This window comes from Humulus lupulus, chromosome 6 (assembly GCF_963169125.1).
Source record: "Humulus lupulus chromosome 6, drHumLupu1.1, whole genome shotgun sequence".
NCBI lineage: Eukaryota > Viridiplantae > Streptophyta > Magnoliopsida > Rosales > Cannabaceae > Humulus > Humulus lupulus.
In genome coordinates, this window is record NC_084798.1 from 117,475,871 (window position 1) to 117,495,202 (window position 19,332).

Below are 19,332 nucleotides of genomic sequence, written 5' to 3' on the forward strand. Positions count from 1 at the left end.
GTCCAGCATCTTTTGAACGAGTCTTCAGCCTCTGCTGAACGATTATTCAAATGATTTTCACTTAAAAAGCCATTATTTTTATTCAAGTAAAATCAAGATATTTTCATTCCCAAACTCTATAAATAGGACCTAGTACCCAGCCATTATTCACCATTTGCTCTAAGTTCAGAGGCTGCTAGTGTTAAGTGAGTGTGAGAGTGTAAACACTTGGTTTGGAAAAAAAACTATAAGCTTAAACATCATAAGCTTATCAAACACTTTGGGAAGTGAGTGCTATAGTATTTCGGTGGATGTTAGATTGGTCTTGCAATCTTTGAGGTAAACCCAAGACTCTAGTTCTTTTTTGTATTTTTATGTTATTTCTTTTCTCAAAACCTTCTACTCAGTCCCCTAACCTTATTCTTATTTTGGTTAGGGAATCCAAGCTTTTAAGCATATAAGTCGGTAAGTATGTTTTCTATGGTTTAGTCTTTCCATCTCTTTCATCTCATCTCCTTTCTTTAGACTTACTCTTTCTTATGGTTTTAAGAGTGTTCCAACAATCCCAACTCAGTCCATAATCTCGGTAACTTTGGTAAGGAAAATAGGCTAGAATTAATATGTTATGTGCTTGTGTTATCTATATGTTTTATGTTATTAATGTGTTATGTTTTGTTGTGAATATGTTATTGATGTGTATGTTGTAGGCTTGGGCTTATGCCCTATTTGACTAACAAGACCCCAAAAAGATTGTGGGCATAAGCCTATTTAGCTGGTAGGACCCCACTAATCTCATGGGCATAAGCTTGTTTAGTCTATGGGACCCCAAGTAATAATGGCCATTATAATAAGTGTATGTTATATGTGTTATGTTAAGTCTTTATGTTTTCTTATGAATTTATGTATATGATTTTGTGTTAGATTTTCCTTGCTGGGCATTAGGCTCACTCCTTTCTGTTTATGTGCAGGAAAATAAGTTTAAAGGCGGAAAGATTCGTGACGCTTGGAGAATGTGTATCGATGATGAATGGAGTCAAGGGGCCGAGCGTTATTCGATTCGAGGATATAGTCTCCTTTTATGTTTTTTATGGTTTTTATGTGTATTTTCCGCATTATTATGTAATGTCTTTTATTTTAAATCATGTTTTGTTTTAAAAACAATGGGATCCCATAATCCTTCTTAGTATTCTGTTTCTTTGTAAATGACTCTTATTTTTCAAGTTACTCAATAAATTATGGTATTTTTGTAAAAATGTAAGTTTTATGTATAGTTTTGATAATGGTCCAATTAGTCTAGATTAGTGGGTCATTACACCATGAAACTTCTAGTGAAACTTCTTCAAATTTGTCCACTACTCCATTCAGAACTCCTTCCACCATTTCTTCTTCTCCACGCACCTTAGTTGGTGATAATCCATTCGAAATGGCTCACAATGATGAAATCCAACCAAGAACTCTCAATGACTACCTCCATCCTTCTCGCACTTCCACTCCTTCATACATTATATTCCCTCCTAATATGCCCGCATTGGACTTTAAACCTGACATGATTGAACTCTTGCCAACATTTCACGGAATGGAAAACGAAAGTCCATGCTTGCATATTAGAGAATTTGAGGAGGTAGTAGACATGTTCTATAACTGAGCTGAAAACACCAATTTTGTTCGATTAAAGTTTTTTCCTCTTCTCCTTAAAGGTCAAAGCTCAAATTTGGTTATAATCCTTGAGACCTAGGTCTATTGGAACATGGGAGGAAATAAAAAAATCTTTCTTTCTAAAACATTTCCCTAGCCATAAGACAAACAGTCTAAAATGACAGATGTCCACATTTTCCCAAAAAGACAATGAAACGTTCTATCAAGTCTGGGAAAGATTCAAAGATCTATTAAATCAGTGCCCTCACCATGGCTATGAGAATTGGCAATTGGTCAGTTACTTCTATGAAGGCCTCAAAAGTCATGTACGAAAATTCGTAGAAATGCTATGTAATGGTGACTTCCTTGAAAAAGAGCTAGATGATGCTCTTGAATATCTCGAAGAAATTATAAAACAATGTCACACCTGGACTAGTCCAAGAGCTACTGATAGCACAAACCAACATAAACCATCTGAGATCTATCAACTTCGAGAAGAGGATAGTGTTAAGGCCCAACTCAAAGCTTTGAAAAAGAAATTTGAGGTCTTAATGATGAAAAATGGACAAAAACCGCACATGATTGCTCCAGTAGAACGACAAGAACCTTTTTTGTTTTTGGAGGGACGGAGCATTTCCCTAAGGACTGCTCCGCTTTCAATGAAAATAAGGGGGCATATGAGGGTCAATACAATGCCTTAGGGGTATATAACAAGATATCCTCCCATATGTACAACCCTGGTTGGAGAAACCACCCAATTTTAGTTGCAGAGATTCCAACCAAGCTCAATCATTTGGAAGCCAGTGGATAAACGAGCAATAAGCTCAACAACCAAAGGAATATTATGCGTCTCAATACAATGCTCATCCACAAAGGAATTCTCTTGAGAATACCCTTCATGCATTCATAAAAACCAAAATAAATTGCCAAATGATGGAAGAAATCAAGGAAATGAAAAGTCAATTTTCAAAACTGTCTGGATACAAGTGAATATTAATCTTCCTTTCCTTCACAAGACCAACATATGACAACATATGGCCCAATCCCCAAACTCCAACAATGAAAACATCAAGGAGGTCAATGCCATCACAAATAGAAGTGGCAAAACTTTAGAAGATTCATTCATAAAAACCACTACTTCAATCACTCCAAATGATATTCCTGCAAGTGCACCATCCAATGCTTCGACAAAAGTTCCATTTCCCCAGGCTTTGAGACATGTTGGGAAAATTCTTGATAATCGAGCTAAAATCCTTGAGCACTTGACACAAGTGAATATTAATTTTCCTTTCCTTCACATTATAAAACAAGTGTCGGCTTATGCCAAAATCATCAAGGATCTATGCATTGTAAAAAGGAAGCATAATGTCAAGAAGATTGCTTTCTTGACTGAACAGGTGAGTGCAGTGATTGAACAAAAGACACTGCCAAAATACAAAGATACCGGTTGTCCCACCATTTCCTTCAAAATTGGGACTCATGAAGTTAGCCAATCTTTACTTGATCTTGGCGCAAGTTTAAATCTCATGTCTTATTCTGTGTACTCGCAACTCAGTCTTGGAGAAATGAAGCCAACAACTGTTGTGCTACAGCTTGCTAATTGCTCCATAAAAAAGGCTCGAGGTATTTTTGAGGATGTTTTAGTTTTAAATTGAGAATTTCTACTACCCCGTGGACTTTCTTGTTCTTGATACCTAATTTGTGGTAAATATGGAGTAAATAATTCCTATTATCCTTGGAAGACCTTTCCTTGCTACGACAAATGCATTAATCATTTTTTTGGAATGATCTAATGAAGACATCATTTGGAAATATGAAACTAGAGGTAAATATTTTCCACATTGGTAAACAACTCCGAGAGGATGACGAGTGTTATCAAACTTTTATGATTAACACTCTTAGTCCTGAGGAGATTCAATTATGAAGCAATTTTGATAATCTTGAGGAACTTCTCCTTCTAACTAAGTATGAAATTTCCAGCCTTGTTGAGTCCGCTCTTGAAATTTCTAATCATAAAGATTCACAAAACAGAATGACAATGTTTTGGAAGCCTTGCTTTGAAGAGCTACCTCGTGTGAGGGCATAGCCAAAATCTTCAGCTGAAGAGGTTCCAATTGTTCAATTGACCCAACTATCTGACACTTTAAAACATGTCTTCATGGGAGACGGTGAAACCTATCCAGTTATCTTCTCATCCAACCTTCAAAATTCTCAAGAATTGTAGTTACTCGAGCTATTACGAACACATAAATCTTTGATTGGTTGGACGCTTGCTGATATCAAAGGCATTAGCCCTTTAATTTTATCCCATCAAATCAATTTGAAGGATGAGGCTATCCCTCGAAAGGATCCTCAAAGGTGACTTAATCCCATAATGAAAGAAGTCGTGAAAAATGAAGTACTAAAATACCAGACGATGGTATCGTTTATCCAGTGGCCGAAAAGAATGGGTTAGTTCTACTCAGGTAGTACCAAAAAAATGGGTGTAACCGTTGTACAAAATGAGAAATGGGCCCTTCTCACCATAATAATTATGACGGAATGACACATGTGCATTGATTATATAAAATTAAATGCTACCTCCCGCAAAGATCATTTTCTATTCCCATTCATTGATCAATTCTTTGAGCGTGTAGCTGGTCATCCTTTCTATTGCTTTCTTGATGACTATTTAGGCTATTATCAATTAAGAATGCATTAGAGGACCAATATAAGACCATTTTCACTTGTCCTTTTGGTAATTATGCTTTCTGGCGTATGCCATTAGTGCTGTGTAATGCACTAGCTATATACCAAAGATGAATGATGAGTATCTTAAATGACATGATTGAAAAATCTATGGAAGTATTCATGGATGACTTAATTGTCTTTGGAAAATATTTTGATACTTGCCTTCTAAACCTTGAAGCAGTTTTAAAAAGATGCATTGAGAAAGGTCTTGTGCTTAATTGGGAGAAGTGCCATTTTAATGGTATCTTTCGACATATTCTTAGGCCACATTGTTTCTGAAAAAGGGATTGAGGTTGATCAGTCTAAAATTGACCTCATCTCGAAATTGCCTATCCCTAAGACTGTTAAAGACATTAGGTCATTCCTCGACTATGCTTGTTTCTATCAGAGCTTCATACAAAACTTTTCAATGATTTCTCATCCATTGTGTAATCTCTTAGCCAAAGATGTCATTTTGAGTGGACACCAAAGTGTGAGGAACCATTCCGAACACTTGTGACCTCAATCACTTCTGCTCCCATCATTCAGTCACTCGATTGGAGTCTTCCTTTCGAATTCATGTGTCACACTAGTAACTTTGTTGTGGGAGCTGTGTTGGGACACGTTGTCTATTATGCAAGCCGAACTCTCAATAATGCTCAAATGAAACATTCCACTACTGAAAAAGAGTTGCTTGCATTGGGTTTTGCTCTCGACAAATTCAGAGCTTATTTGATTGGGTCCCCTATTACGATCTTCACAGATCACTCTCCCCTTAAGTAGCTCCTTTCCAAAAAGGATGCTTAGGCATGATTAACACGGTGGATCCTTCTTTTTTGAGAATTTGATCATTTGTCACGAATCATTTGTCCCGACTTGAATTTAGCTATCCCGCTGATGGCCCACCTATTCATGATGATTTCCTCGATGGACAATTTCTTTCTGTTACTAAGTTATCGTGGTATGCACACAATGTTAACTACTTAGTAACACGTGAACTGCCTTCTGAGTGGAGTTCACAAGATAAACAAAATTTTTTGGTCGATGTACGCAATTTCTTTTGGGATGACGCATACTTGTTCAAGTATTGCCCTGACCAAATCATGCGAAGATGCACACGACGATGAGGTGTCTAGTACCCTGAATTTTCGCCACAATGATGCTTGTGGTGGTCACTTCTCTGTGAAGAAAATCGATACCGGGTCATCCACTAGGTCATAAGTGAAATTAAACAACACAACAAATTCATGTTGAACACGAGCATCCACTAGGCCGACGATATCTTAGTAAGCCTTCTACGACTAGTGTATACATGTGATTCACGATAATACATCAAGCAACTACTCAGTTTGACTTAACTTGATTAATTTGTCACTACGAGTGTATGTGATAATACACCAGTTTACGACACTCCTAGATAATACATGCATGCTCATCTCTTGGCCAATCATAACGACCTCAGACCGAACATAATAATAATAAGCGGATTCAAACGGCGGTCATAAGCAGAATTAAACCTCACAATAACTTCATTGTTGAGCATGAGCATAAACTAGGTTGACTGTCTCTTAGTAAACCTTATATGACTAGTGTATACATGTGCTTGTATCTCTACTCTAACAAATATCACACAAGTTGTTTAATGTTGTAGCCAACAAGATAAAATTTGACCTACAACATAACAAATCATAGAATTCTTCTTAGTCATAACAATTTTTCCACAATCACAAAGACACATAATTCATTATTTGACCAAGCATTCATAAATATATGCTCAGACAATATAATCATAAGCATAGAGTCAACCATTCTCAATCTGATAGAAAATACAACCATACTTATCAAATCGCTATCATTCAATTACTAAGGTATCTGATATAATTTAACCAAACAATCCATACATGTTCATAGAGTCAATACATAACCATATCCAAGGCACATAAAATCAAGTAGTTCACATGCAGTCATAGGATCAAGAATTTTCAAACATACGAGCAAGTCAATCACGTATGGTGAGATCTACTTACCTAAGGTCCATAGATAATTAAAATTACTCACCAAAAGCTATCAATCCCTCTTTTCCATTAAAACTATATACCTATTCAAAGGTCATAATTAAATTAATCACTAAGTCACTAAAATATATACTATTAAACTTAGTGCATAGCAAGGACGATATAATTTCATAAATGATAATAGTAATTATCATCGTAATAAATATCGAGACTTCAAGGTCAGGACTTAATAAAAATTTTGTTATTTCATAAAAGTCATAATAATGATCGTATAAAATGATGATATTAGATATCATTCCATCAATTCTTTCACCCTTAAAACAATTCATAATCAATTAATAATAATTAAATCATTATTATTACTTAGCCATTCTCATTATTATTAATAATAACTAATTTATTATTGTTAATATTAGTATTCATAACAACAACAACAAGTATAATAATAATAATATCGAAAACAAACATGCATAACTTCCTCAGTGATAATAATAGAAACAACCATAGACAAAATCTTTATTTGTAGATACTTTCCCATAATTCATAATCTGTTACTTTATTTTCTCAAAGTCAATAACAATTACCACAAGTCTATAATAATTCTGACAATATTCTGAAATTTATATTAATAAAATCATTATTCTTGGTGAATTATATAAATAGGATCAAAACCCCTAATTCCAAAAATTAATCGCTTAATAAAAATATTAAGTTGGACCTTTAATTAGTATTACATTATAGCACCCATATCGTGTTTCTTAACTTCAAACAATTATGAATAAAACATCCTAACACTCATGGTCATAAATCTTGAATAAATTCGTTTAAAAACCATTTGCTTATTCTTTCAAAAATCCATAATAAATAATAATATAATTTCATTTTTAGTAAATTATGACCTTACTATGAAAATCACGTCAATAAATTCATAGCCATAAATTTTTAGTCTTAGAAATCGATACTTGTTATTACTTCAATAATTACTTTGAAATTTTCCAAGATTTAATTTATTAAAGGTCCATAAATTTTCTATAAAACCCGACAGCATAACGACTGTAAATTGGATATCCAAAAGTTAAAACCTTAAAATAAACACATATATAAATGTATCCCAGGTAGTCAGACAATTCACATCAAAATCAGAGAACAATACAATCCATCAACACAGTTCATAAACTATGATTAACTACTAAACACATAATTTCACTAAAATGTCCAATAATTAATAAAATTGGTTAGAATTTGTACCAACACGCTCGGCTTGATGATACGAATCCAATGGTGATTTTAAGAGTTCGAGTGATTTTCAGAGTTCAAAACGAACTCCAGAACACCAAAAATGGTGGTTGTCGAACTCCAGTGGTGGCTCCTGGTGGTGCATAGTGGAGCCACCACCCAATGATGGTGGTTGGGGAAAAGAACCACTGGGTTTCGAAGCCCAAATCACAAGAAACGTCGTGGTGATGATGGTTAAGCTTCAAAGGGTTTGAGGTGGCCAGATTGAAGCCATGCATTCTTAGAATCCATAGATTCCAACAATGTAGAATCACGACCATCTATTGGCTTTTGTTCTCCTTGAGGTGGTGGTGGTTCGGCTCACAGAGGCTGGAGGTGGCCGAAATCACGTCAGAAATGTTTGGAAAGTATAGAGCTGCTACAACTTTGAAGGCACCGTTGACGGTGCTAGGTGGCGCGTGAGGGGGAGATCTTGCGGGTTTGAACGTTTTGGTGGCTGGCGATTCCAGTGGTTTGACACTTGTAGCTTTCCAGCGACAAGAGGGTGGGTGTTCGAGACTAGCAGTGATGACGAGAAAGAGACAGAGAGAAACTAGTGGAAAGAGAGAAACAAGTGGGTGAGGGTTTGATTCTATGTAAAGACCCGAATAACTTAAAGACCTCGGACCTTTACTACTAAGACATACTACTATCTTTTGGATATATTCATAACATAATAAAACTTTATTATAGAAAATCCAAAATACGGGGTCCCATTATTATTACATAAAATCATAAAGAAAAAAAAACCTTTAATTAAATGTTCAAATACTAAATGTGGAAATCATAAATACATAAATAAAAGACTCAAGTGTCAACGTCATCCTCAATCGATTCCATCAATCCTTTCCTTTAGTCCTCTCCCAATACACATGCCAAATCCTCCTAGGATCCGTCTCGCCTTCCATGTTCAATTACCTGCACCATCTAAATAAAAATGAATGAGCCTAATGCCCTGTAAGGAAAAACTACTAAAGCATAACATAAAACATAAGACGTAAAAACATAAAATATAAAAATGAACTAAAATATTAATGACCATTAACTCACTACCATAGTATGTGATGGAAACTATCTATAGTCCTCTTGCTACTATTTAGAGGTAGGTTTAAACACAACTATAGTCTACGATAATGATAAAAATATTGGGATTTTCTTATTTGATATCTAAGCAACTATATTTCTCGAGAGACTAAAAAACATAAAAACAACATACACACATACACAAAGCACATAGCATATAAACATAGCTCATAAAATCTAATTGATTTTCCTTACCGAAACTAGGGTATTGGAGAAAAGTACGGAAGTGGAAAATCCTAAAACCAAATAGTAAAGCCATAACTTTCCTAAAGAAAAGAAGATGAAAAGAAGATCTAAACTATTAAGATAGGAACTTACTGAAAACCTGAACTTTCAAAGAAATCAAACACCTAACCAAAAGCCATTATAACAAGTTAGAATTTGAAGAAAATGAAAAGAATACGAGGAATAGCAATGAACTAAACTTGAGGATAAAGAGTACCTTAGATAACTTAGAACATCAATCTACACCTCAATACTGAAATCACACTATAGCTTACTTCCCAAGTGTTTAGAAAAGGTTAGATTTGAAAGCTTTTAACCCCAAAACCCTAGTGTTTCTTTCTAGAATGATTTTAAAAGCTTGGAGGCTCTGAGAAGTGTTTGAAAGATGATGCAAATGGCTGAGTGAAGGGTCCTATTTATAGAGTTCAAGGAGTGAAACTAACTCCCTTTAAAATAAATAATTAAATGAATAAAAATGGAGTTTTTTGCTCAACAGATGCCTAGAACTCGGTCAAAATCATTTAGGAGCAAGTCCAAGTTGTTGAGGGTTGTTTCTAGCTCGGATTCCACAGAGTTTCAAAAATGGCTGAGGGAGCCTATATATCGCCTGCCCCATATTCCCGAGGCTCCGTACTTTCATTCATGCAAAGTCGACGTGTTTTCCATATCATCATAGGCGATATAGCTGCGATATATCAACTTACACTGATATATTAAACACATTTTTTCATACTTTCAGCACACTTGAAGTTGTTTAAACCACTTTGACTGAGTAATACGAGATCCTAAGATCTGAGGGAAGGTTCTAGACTTCCTACGTTTATCCTTGAATAATTTATTCATCTAAAATCCTTAAAAAACATAGATGTGACAAATGCCACATCCTTAATTATTCTATCTAAACCGTTGGTTATAATAAATAATATTTCTAGGACCAACTTCAATAATCCAAGCCTTAATATAAAATTAATATTTCTAAAATATAGATTAATCTTCTAAAATTCATAACTATCTCTTTGAGTTTCCAAATAATTTCCGGCTTGAACAAATAACCACAAAATCTAAAATACTACAACACAGGTTACTACTAACTAAGTACAATTTCTAGATGCTACAATTCTCCTCTACTAAAACGAATTTCGTCCCCGAAATTTACTTACCAAACAATTCCGGATACCGTACTTGGATGTCTTCCTCCAATTTCCTCATTGGCTCCCGTTTTGTACTATTACTCCATAAAACCTTAACTATTGGAATACTCTTAGACTGTAATTCCTTTATCCCCTTCTCCAGGATGCGAACCAGTCATTCCTCATAACTTAGGTCTTTCTGAAGTGCTAACATATAATACTTTAGAATGTAGGATGGGTCTGACACATATCTACGCATCATCGATATGTGAAACATATTGTGGTTGTCTGCTAGAGCTGGCGGAAGGGGTAATCTATACGCTACTGGTTCCACCTTGTCCAATATCTCAAAAGGACCTATATAGCGGGGACTAAGTTTGCCTTTCTTCCCGAACCGCTTCACTCCTTTCATTGGAGATATTCTTAAGAAGACTTGACCTCCGACCTTGAATTCCACATCTCGTCAATTGGTATTCGCATAACTCTTTTGTCGACTCTTAGCAGCGAGCATATGCTTTCTAATCAATTCTAATGTGTCTTAAGCCTCTCTAATAGCCTTGGGTCCAAGAAGTTGTCTTTCTCCTACCTCGTCCCAATGTAACGACGATCGAAATTTCCTTCCATAAAGTTTCTCATAGGGTGTCGTACCGATAGTTTTCTGGTAGCTATTATTGTAGGAGAACTCTATAAGTGGCAAACACTTACTCCATAATCATCCAAAGTCTAGTACACAAGCGCGCAACATATCTTCTAAAATCTATATGGTACGCTCGGACTGTCCGTCAGTCTAAGGATGAAATGTCATACTAAGACTTAGCTTGGTACCCATGGCTTGCTGCAAGCTTCCCCAAAATCTCGACGTGGATATCTAACCTCTGTCAGATACTATGGTCTTAGGGATTCCATGCAGTCATACAATTTCTCGAGCATAAATGTCTGCGGATTGGTCCGCAGTGTACGTAGTCTTGACAAGCAGGAAATGAGCTGACTTTGTGAGTCTATCCACCACAACCCAAGCCGAGCCGTGTTGCTTACTTTTTCATGGTAATCCTATCACAAAGTCCATCGCTATGTCTTCCCACTTCCATTCCGGAATAATAAGTGGTTGCAATAAGCCTGCGGGTCGATGATGTTCTGCCTTTACTTGCTGGCATATTAGGCATTTGGACACATATTCTGCTACGTCTTTCTTCATTACCGGCCACCAATATAGTGCCTTAAGGTCGTGAGTCATCTTGGTAGACCCCGGGTGAATAGAGTATGGTGTAGTGTGTCCCTCTTCTAAAATCTTCATCTTAATTCCATGGTCATTTGGCACGCATACCCGACCTTTATATTTAAGAACTGCTATCCTCATACAGAGAATTCTGTAGTCTTTGACTGCAGCCATATGCGATAATAGTGTGTCATCATGCCCTTGCCCGATCCATATATCCTTTAGTAAGCTCGACTGGATGGACAAGTTAGCTAGTTGACCCATGATTATTTCTATCCCGATGCTAATCAGCTCTTGTTGTAGTGGCTTTTCAATTCCGGATAATGCTTCTAGATTTTCGTAACTTTTTTGACTTAACACATTTGCAACTACATTCGCCTTTCCCGAGTGGTATAGGATTTCGCAGTCGTAGTCCTTTACTAGTTCCAACCACCTACGCTGCATCATATTGAGCTCCTTTTGCGTGAAGAAATATTTTAAGCTCTTGCGGTCTGTATAAATCTCACACCGTTCTCCATATAGATAGTGGCGCCCGATTTTCAGTGCGAAGACCACCGCTGCCAACTCCATATCATGTGTTGGATAGCATTGTTTGCATTCCTTCAGCTGTCTCCTTAGGTGTAGGCTATCACCTTGTCATTTTCCATCAACACACAGCCCAAACCTTGCTTGGTCGCATTACAGTATACTACAAACTTGTCGTTGGGTGTTGGTACGCAAAGTATTGGTGCTGAATACAATTTACCTTTGAGCAACTGGAAGCTTTCTTGACATTTATTCGTCCAGTTGAACTTTTGCTTCTTCCGGGTCAAGTTGGTAAGCGGAGTGGCTATCTTAGAAAAGCCTTCTACAAATCTTCGATAATAGCATGATAGCCCGAGAAAACTTCTAACTTCTGATGCATTCTTAGGTCTTACCCAATCCTTCACAACCTCTAATTTAGTTGGGTTTACAGTGACTCCATCTTTGGATACTATGTGGCCGAGGAACGCTACTTGTGATAGAAAAAATTCACATTTCTTGAACATGGCGTAAAGTTGGTGCTCCTTTAGTCGTAGCATGGTCTGTCTTAAGTGTTCCTCGGCCACCAATATATCATCAATGAACACCACGATGAATTTGTCCAAGTAATCCTTGAAGACCCGCTTCATTAAGTCCATAAATGCGGTTGGTGCGTTGGTAAGACCAAAAGACATAACTAGGAACTCGTAATGTCCGTATGGAGTCCTAAAAGCTGTCTTTGGTATATATTCTTTCCTTACCTTAAGCTGGTGATAACTGGACCGTAGATCAATCTTTGAAAATAACATCGCTCCTTGGAGTTGATCAAATAAGTCATTGATCTGGGGTAGAGGGTAATTGATACACATCCGCATGCTTCCATCCTTCTTCTTCACAAATAGAAATGGTGTCCCCCATGGTGAATGGCTTAGTCTGATGAATCCCAAGTCTAAGAGCTCTTGTAACTACATTTTCAATAAAGAAGACTTATATAACTTTCATAAGAAATCATAATTTATAGGTCCGAGTTATGTTTGTTTAGATTAAGTTTTTTCCTTAGAGCCTATTAGGGTAAAGTTCTAACATGTTTTTCTCAACTGTTAGAACTCTGCTAAAGATGTTGCTCTAAAGGTCTGCTCACACCAATGATAATGCCTCCAACGCTGCTCCTGAGAGCAATGAAGCCCCTCTAGTTCATAGAAGGGGAGTGCGTGCTACTGACAACCGCAATGCGCTGCCGCCGCCGGTTGACAACACTGCAGAAATTGCCAGACTGCGATAGCAAGTTGAGGAGTTATTGCAGCAACAACGGCAACAGGCTCAGCCTTGGACTCAGCCTTAGCCTCTGCCACAGCCTCAGCAAATGGCTCAAGCACCCGCATCAAGTTGGTCCATATGGGGGATGGCCAATGGTGAACTATGCGCCATACACAGCTCAACACATGGAGCCAGTTTATGAGCAGTTTCGTAAGCAACATGCTTCGAACATTGAAGGGACAACAGACCCATTCGAGGCGGAAGAATGGCTAAGAAATGTGGATCCGATCCTGATGCACATTAATCTCGACAACGCAGACCGCATATCCTGCGTTTTGTCTTTGCTCAAGAAAGATGCTAGAATATGGTGGGACTTAGTTCAGCAGACTCATGATGTTTCCACCATGACTTGGACCCGATTTGTGGAGATGTTCCACAAAAAGTACTACAATTCGGTAGTCATTGCTTCAAGAGTCTAGGAGTTCGCTGGTCTGAAGCAAGGGAGTTTATCAGTGGCAGAATATGCTCGGCAGTTTGACCGATTAGCCAAGTTTGCACCAGAAATGGTTCCAACTGACTTTCTGAGGGTGACCAAGTTCGTTAGAGGACTTCGACCAAAGATTGAGCTAGGGGTTAAGCTAGCAAACCCAGGAAATACTACCTATGCAGATGTTCTAGAAATGACAATAGAAGTAGAAAGGCTTCAGGCAAATGTTAGTAATGAAGAAGCCAGTAAGCATGAGCCTAAACAGCAGAGTCAACCTCAGACTAGTTGGAACAACAACCATAACAACAGCAGCAATCGTTCCAATAATAATAACAGTCAGAAAAGAAGGCATCCTCACAATAAGCAGTCCGACAGCGATAAAAGGGCACGAACGAATAATGGAAGTAATATGCCGGGTTATGTAGAATACCTGCAGTGTGCTAAGTGCCAGAAGAAACATTCTGGTGAATGCCAGGCAAACACCAAGGGATGCTACAACTATGGTCAGGAAGGACACCGGAAGAGAGACTATCCCCAGCTCAAGCCAGAGGGGAAAAAGGAAGACAAGATGGTTCTAGCCAGGGTATTTGCCTTAACCCAAGGAGAAGTTGATGCTAGTAATAAAGTGGTTACAGGTCAGGTTTCTATCCTCAATAATATATGTTCTGTATTATTTTATTTGGGAGCCACTCATTGGTATATCTCGTTAGGAATGATAGAAAAACTAGACAAACCTTGTGAAAGATTTAGAACTAGGTTTGTAATAGAGTTGCCTTTGGGCAAAGTAGTTCTATCATCACGGATAGTACGAGGCATACCAATCAAGATTGAGGACATAGAACTAGAAGGAGACCTGATAGAACTAGAGATCAAAGACTTCGACGTGATACTAGGAATGGACTGGCTAGTAAGGCATGGCGCAACCGTCAATTGCAAACGCAAGAAGGTGACGTTTGAGACTCCTGACGGCCAGAGACTGTGCTTTATGGGACAAGTTTAAGGACTACGCACACTGTTAATATCATCTCTCAAAGCTCAATGAATGATAGAAAAAGGGTGTTAAGTGTTCTTAGCCAACATCATAGATGTGGTAAAGGAAACACCACTTACCAGGGTTTTCTTTACAATGTGGACGTTTCCAGAAGTATTTCCTGACGACTTACCAGGGTTGTCGCCGACTCGGGAAATTGACTTCATAATCGAATTAGTACCGGGCACTGAGCCTATCTCCAAGGCACCATACCGAATGGCACCTACCAAACTCAAGGAGTTAAAGACGTAGCTACAAGAACTCCTAGAGTTGGGTTTCATTAGACCAAGCCACTCGCCATGGGGAGCACCAGTGTTATTTGTGAAGAAAAAGGACGGAAGCATGTAGATGTGCATAGATTACCCCGAGCTGAATAAGGTGACGATTAAGAATATGTACCCACTACCCTGAATTGACGGCTTGTTTGATCAACACCGAGGTGCGACTGTGTTTTCAAAGATTGATTTACAGTCCGGGTACCATCAGCTCAAGGTACGGGGATAAGATATTCCTAAGACAGCTTTTAGAACTCGTTATGGGCATTACGAGTTTTAGTTATATCATTCGGTCTTACCAACACTCCAGCCACGTTTATGGATTTAATGAATAGGGTCTTTAAGGACTACTTGGATAAATTCGTCGTAGTATTTATCGATGATATCTTGGTGTACTCAAAGGATGCAAACAAGCACGAGGAGCATTTAAGGTTGGTTTTGTTGCGACTAAAGGAGCATCAACTTTACGCCAAGTTCAAGAAGTACGAGTTTTGGCATTCGCAAGTAGCATTCCTCAGGCACATAATATCCAAAGACAGAGTTACAGTAGACCCATCTAAGGTAGAGGCTGTAAAGGATTGGCCAAGACCAAAGAACGCATCAGAGGTAAGAAGCTTTATGGGATTAGCAGGTTATTATCGGAGGTTTGTAGAGGGCTTTTCTAAGATAGCCACTCTGCTCACCAACCTGACCTGGAAGCAGTAGAGATTCAACTGGACTAATAAGTGTGAAGAAATCTTCCATTTGCTTAAAGATAAGCTGTGCTCAGCACCAGTACTCTGTGTACCGACACCCAACGACAAGTTTGTAGTCTACTGCAATGCGTCGAAGCAAGGGTTGGGTTGCGTGCTGATGCAGAATGACAAGGTGATAGCCTACGCCTCAAGGAAGCTGAAGGAGTACGAGCAACGCTATCCAACTCATGATATGAAGTTGGCAGCGGTGGTCTTTGCATTGAAAATCTGGCGCCATTATCTTTACGGAGAACGGTGTGAGATTTATACGGACCACAAAAGCTTAAAGTATTTCTTCACTCAGAAGGAGCTCACCATGAGGAAGCGCAGGTGGTTAGAACTAGTGAAGGATTATGACTGCGAAATCTTATACCACCCGGGAAAGGAAAACGTAGTTGCTGATGCGCTAAGTAGGAAGAGTTATGGTAGTTTAGAAGCACTAGCCAGAATAGAAAAGCCGCTATAGCAGGAGCTGATCAGTGCCGGGATAGAAGTAGTCATCGGTAAGCTGGCGAAGTTGTCAATCCAGTCAAGTCTGTTAGAAGATATACGGATTGGGCAAGGGCATGATGACACATTAGTCGCAAATATGGATGCAGTTAGAAAGGGGAAGGCCACATATTTCTCAATATTAGGTCAAGGGTTATTGAGATATAAGGATCAGGTATGCGTGCCAAATGAACAATTGATTAAGAGGACGATCTTAGAAGAAGCACACAGTACCCCATACTTAGTTCACCCGGGGTCGACCAAGATGACTCACGACATCAAGGAAATATATTGGTGGCCAGGAATGAAGAAGGATATAGTCAAGTATGTGTCTAAATGTTTAGTATGCCAGCAAGTGAAAGCGGAACAGTAGCGGCATGCTGGCTTATTGCAACCACTTAGCATTCCATAATGGAAATGGGATGATATAGCCATGGATTTCATGATGGGTTTTCCACGAACGAAAAAGCAGCATGATTTGGCTTGGGTAGTAATAGATAGACTAACCAAGTCCTCTCATTTCCTGCCTGTTAAGACTTCATACACAGTGGATCAATACGCAGACATCTATGTCCAAGAAATAGTACGGTTGCATGGAATCCCTAAGACAATAGTGTCTGATAGAGGATCGGTGTTTACATCGAGATTTTGGGGAAATTTACAGCAAGCCATGGGTACTAAGTTAAATCTTAGTACATCTTTCTATCCTCAGATAGACGGTCAGTCCGAGTGTACCATACTGATTTTAGAAGATATGTTGCGCACTTGTGTACTTGATTTCGGAGGATCATGGAATAAGTACTTACCACTAATAGAATTCTCTTACAACAATAGCTAACAGTCAACGATCGGGATGGCACCTTATGAGTTACTTTATGGAAGAAGGTGTCGATCACCGCTACATTGGGACAAGGTAGGAGAAAGACAGCTTCTTGGTCCCGAAGCTGTTAGAAAAGCTCAGGAAGCAGAAGCATTGATTAGAAAGCATATGCTCACTGCTCAAAGCCGTCAGAAAAGTTATGCGGATGCCAAGCGGTGGGATGTGGAATTCAAAATCGGAGATCAAGTCTTCCTAAATATATCTCCTATGAAAGGTGTGAAGTAGTTTGGGAAGAAAGGCAAGCTTTGTCCCCATTTTATAGGTCCTTTCGAGATATTGGACAAAGTGGGAGCAGTTGCATATAGATTAGCCCTACTGCCAGCTCTAGCAGATAGCCACAATGTGTTCCACATCTCGATGCTGCGTAGATATGTGTCTGACCCATCTCACGTCCTCACGTATGATACGATAGCACTCCAAAAAGACTTGAGTTATGAGGAACGACCGGTTAGCATCCTAGATAGAGGGATGAAGCAGTTACGGTCCAAAAGTATTCTGATAGTCAAAGTCCTATGGAGCAATAGTTCTAAACAAGAGGCGACGTGAGAGTTGGAGGAGGACATGCAAGCTCGGTATCCGGATTTGTTCGGTAAGTAAATTTCAGGGACAAAATTCTTTTTAGTAGGGGAGAATTGTAGAGTTCGAGAACTTTACTTAGCTAGTTAGATTATAGCAATAGTAGTAATAGTTAGTAGTATTTATAGTATGTTTATTAGTGTGGATTTTGGTTCAAGCCAGGACTTAGTTGAACACTCGTAGCAACACTAAAAGATTTTATAAGTTTAACCTATAGTTTAAGAATATTAATTATAACATAAGGTTTGATTAATATAGCTGATTATAATGATGTCATTTATTATACTATAAGGTTTAGATAGAACTAATAAGATCATGACACTTTTCAGGTGCATGTTTATTGAGAAATTAAGCATTTTTTATGAATAGTTTTATAAGAGAAATATTAAAAAACTCTAGAACCTGCCAGTAGCTTTAAAAACGTTATATGACTCAGTCAAAGCTATTTACCCAATTCAAATTAAGATGCAAAAGTGCAATTACGTGTATAATATTTCAGCGTATGCCGATATATCGCAGCTATAGGGGTGATATATCGCCACACGGGGAATACGAAAACACGTGAACTTCGCACAAACGCATCGACGAACACTCGGGGGCATAAGCCCAGGCGATATATTGGCCCTAGGGCAAGTTTTTCAAATAGTTTTGAAACCGAGCTCATTTTATTCCTTAACCTCTTAGCAAGCCTCTGAACGTTTTGACCGAGTCTTAAGCCTCTGGTGAACGAATATTCACATATTTTTCAAGTAATATTCATTATTTTTATTCAAGCTAAATGAAGATCTTTTCACTCCTTGAACTCTATAAATAGGACCTATTACCCAGCCATTTCTCTCATTCTTCAAGCTGTGTTCAGAGCCTTCAGGTTGCTAGGTTTACTATTGAGTGATAAACACTTGGGTTTGGTTATAAGCTTTATCAATTTAAGCTTTATAAACACTTGGGAAGTAAGATACATAATGTGTTTTTCTATATCGAGGTGTAGTTCGGTTCTAGTACATCCAAAGGTATTCCTAATCTTATGTTCATTTCTATATGACTCTTTAGTTTCCATTAGTTTTCTTTACTCAAATCCTAACTCGCCGTTTTCCACTCTTGGTTAGGTATTTAAGTTCTTTGAACTTAAGGTTTCTTTCGATAAGTTTCATCTTGGTGGTTTAGTTCATTTCTTGATCATCTCTTTCATTAGAAATACTCACATTTTTATTGTTGGTTTTAGGAGTGTTCCAAATCCCGTCCTTGTTCTCACATCCCGATTTTAGTAAGGAAAGTAGGATAGAATTTTGTATGCTTATATGATATGTTATGCTATGTTATGTTATGTATTGTACGTTACATTATGTATAGTATGTTTATAGACCTTGGGCATATGATTTGTATAGCTAACAAGCCCCGATAAATTATGGGCATATGACTTGCTTAGCTAGCAAGCCCCACCAATCTATTAGGCATATGACTTGTTTAGTTTACAAGCCCCAAGTAGTATAATGGCCATTGTAGTAGTATATGACATATGTTTATAATATATGTTTATGATATAGTTTATGTGTATGTTTTATGTTATAAGTATATTTTCCTTGCTGGGCATTAGGCTCATTCCTTTATTTTATGTATGCAGGAAAATAGTTATGGCGGCAGAAGGATTCTTGGCAGCTTGGGGTTGTGTATTGAGGAAGAATGGATTCATTGGACTACGTGAACGATTTAAGGACAACGTTATTTTCAGTCTTTTTAATTATGTTTCTATGTATTTTTCCGCACTTAGTTTTGTAAACAATTTTAATTAAGTTAAAGTTATATTTTATTTTTCAAACAATGGGATCCCATACACTA

The 19,332-nt window shown here is 37.9% G+C and overlaps 1 non-coding gene across 1 annotated transcript; it reads right to left on the reverse strand.

The window, feature by feature from the left end:
- Positions 1–1,784: 1,784 nt before the first annotated feature.
- On the reverse strand, positions 1,785–1,891 carry LOC133787502 (small nucleolar RNA R71). Its single transcript, XR_009872520.1, has one exon. It is a non-coding gene; the product is annotated as a small nucleolar RNA R71 (small nucleolar RNA).
- Between the last annotated feature and the right edge of the window lie 17,441 nt (positions 1,892–19,332).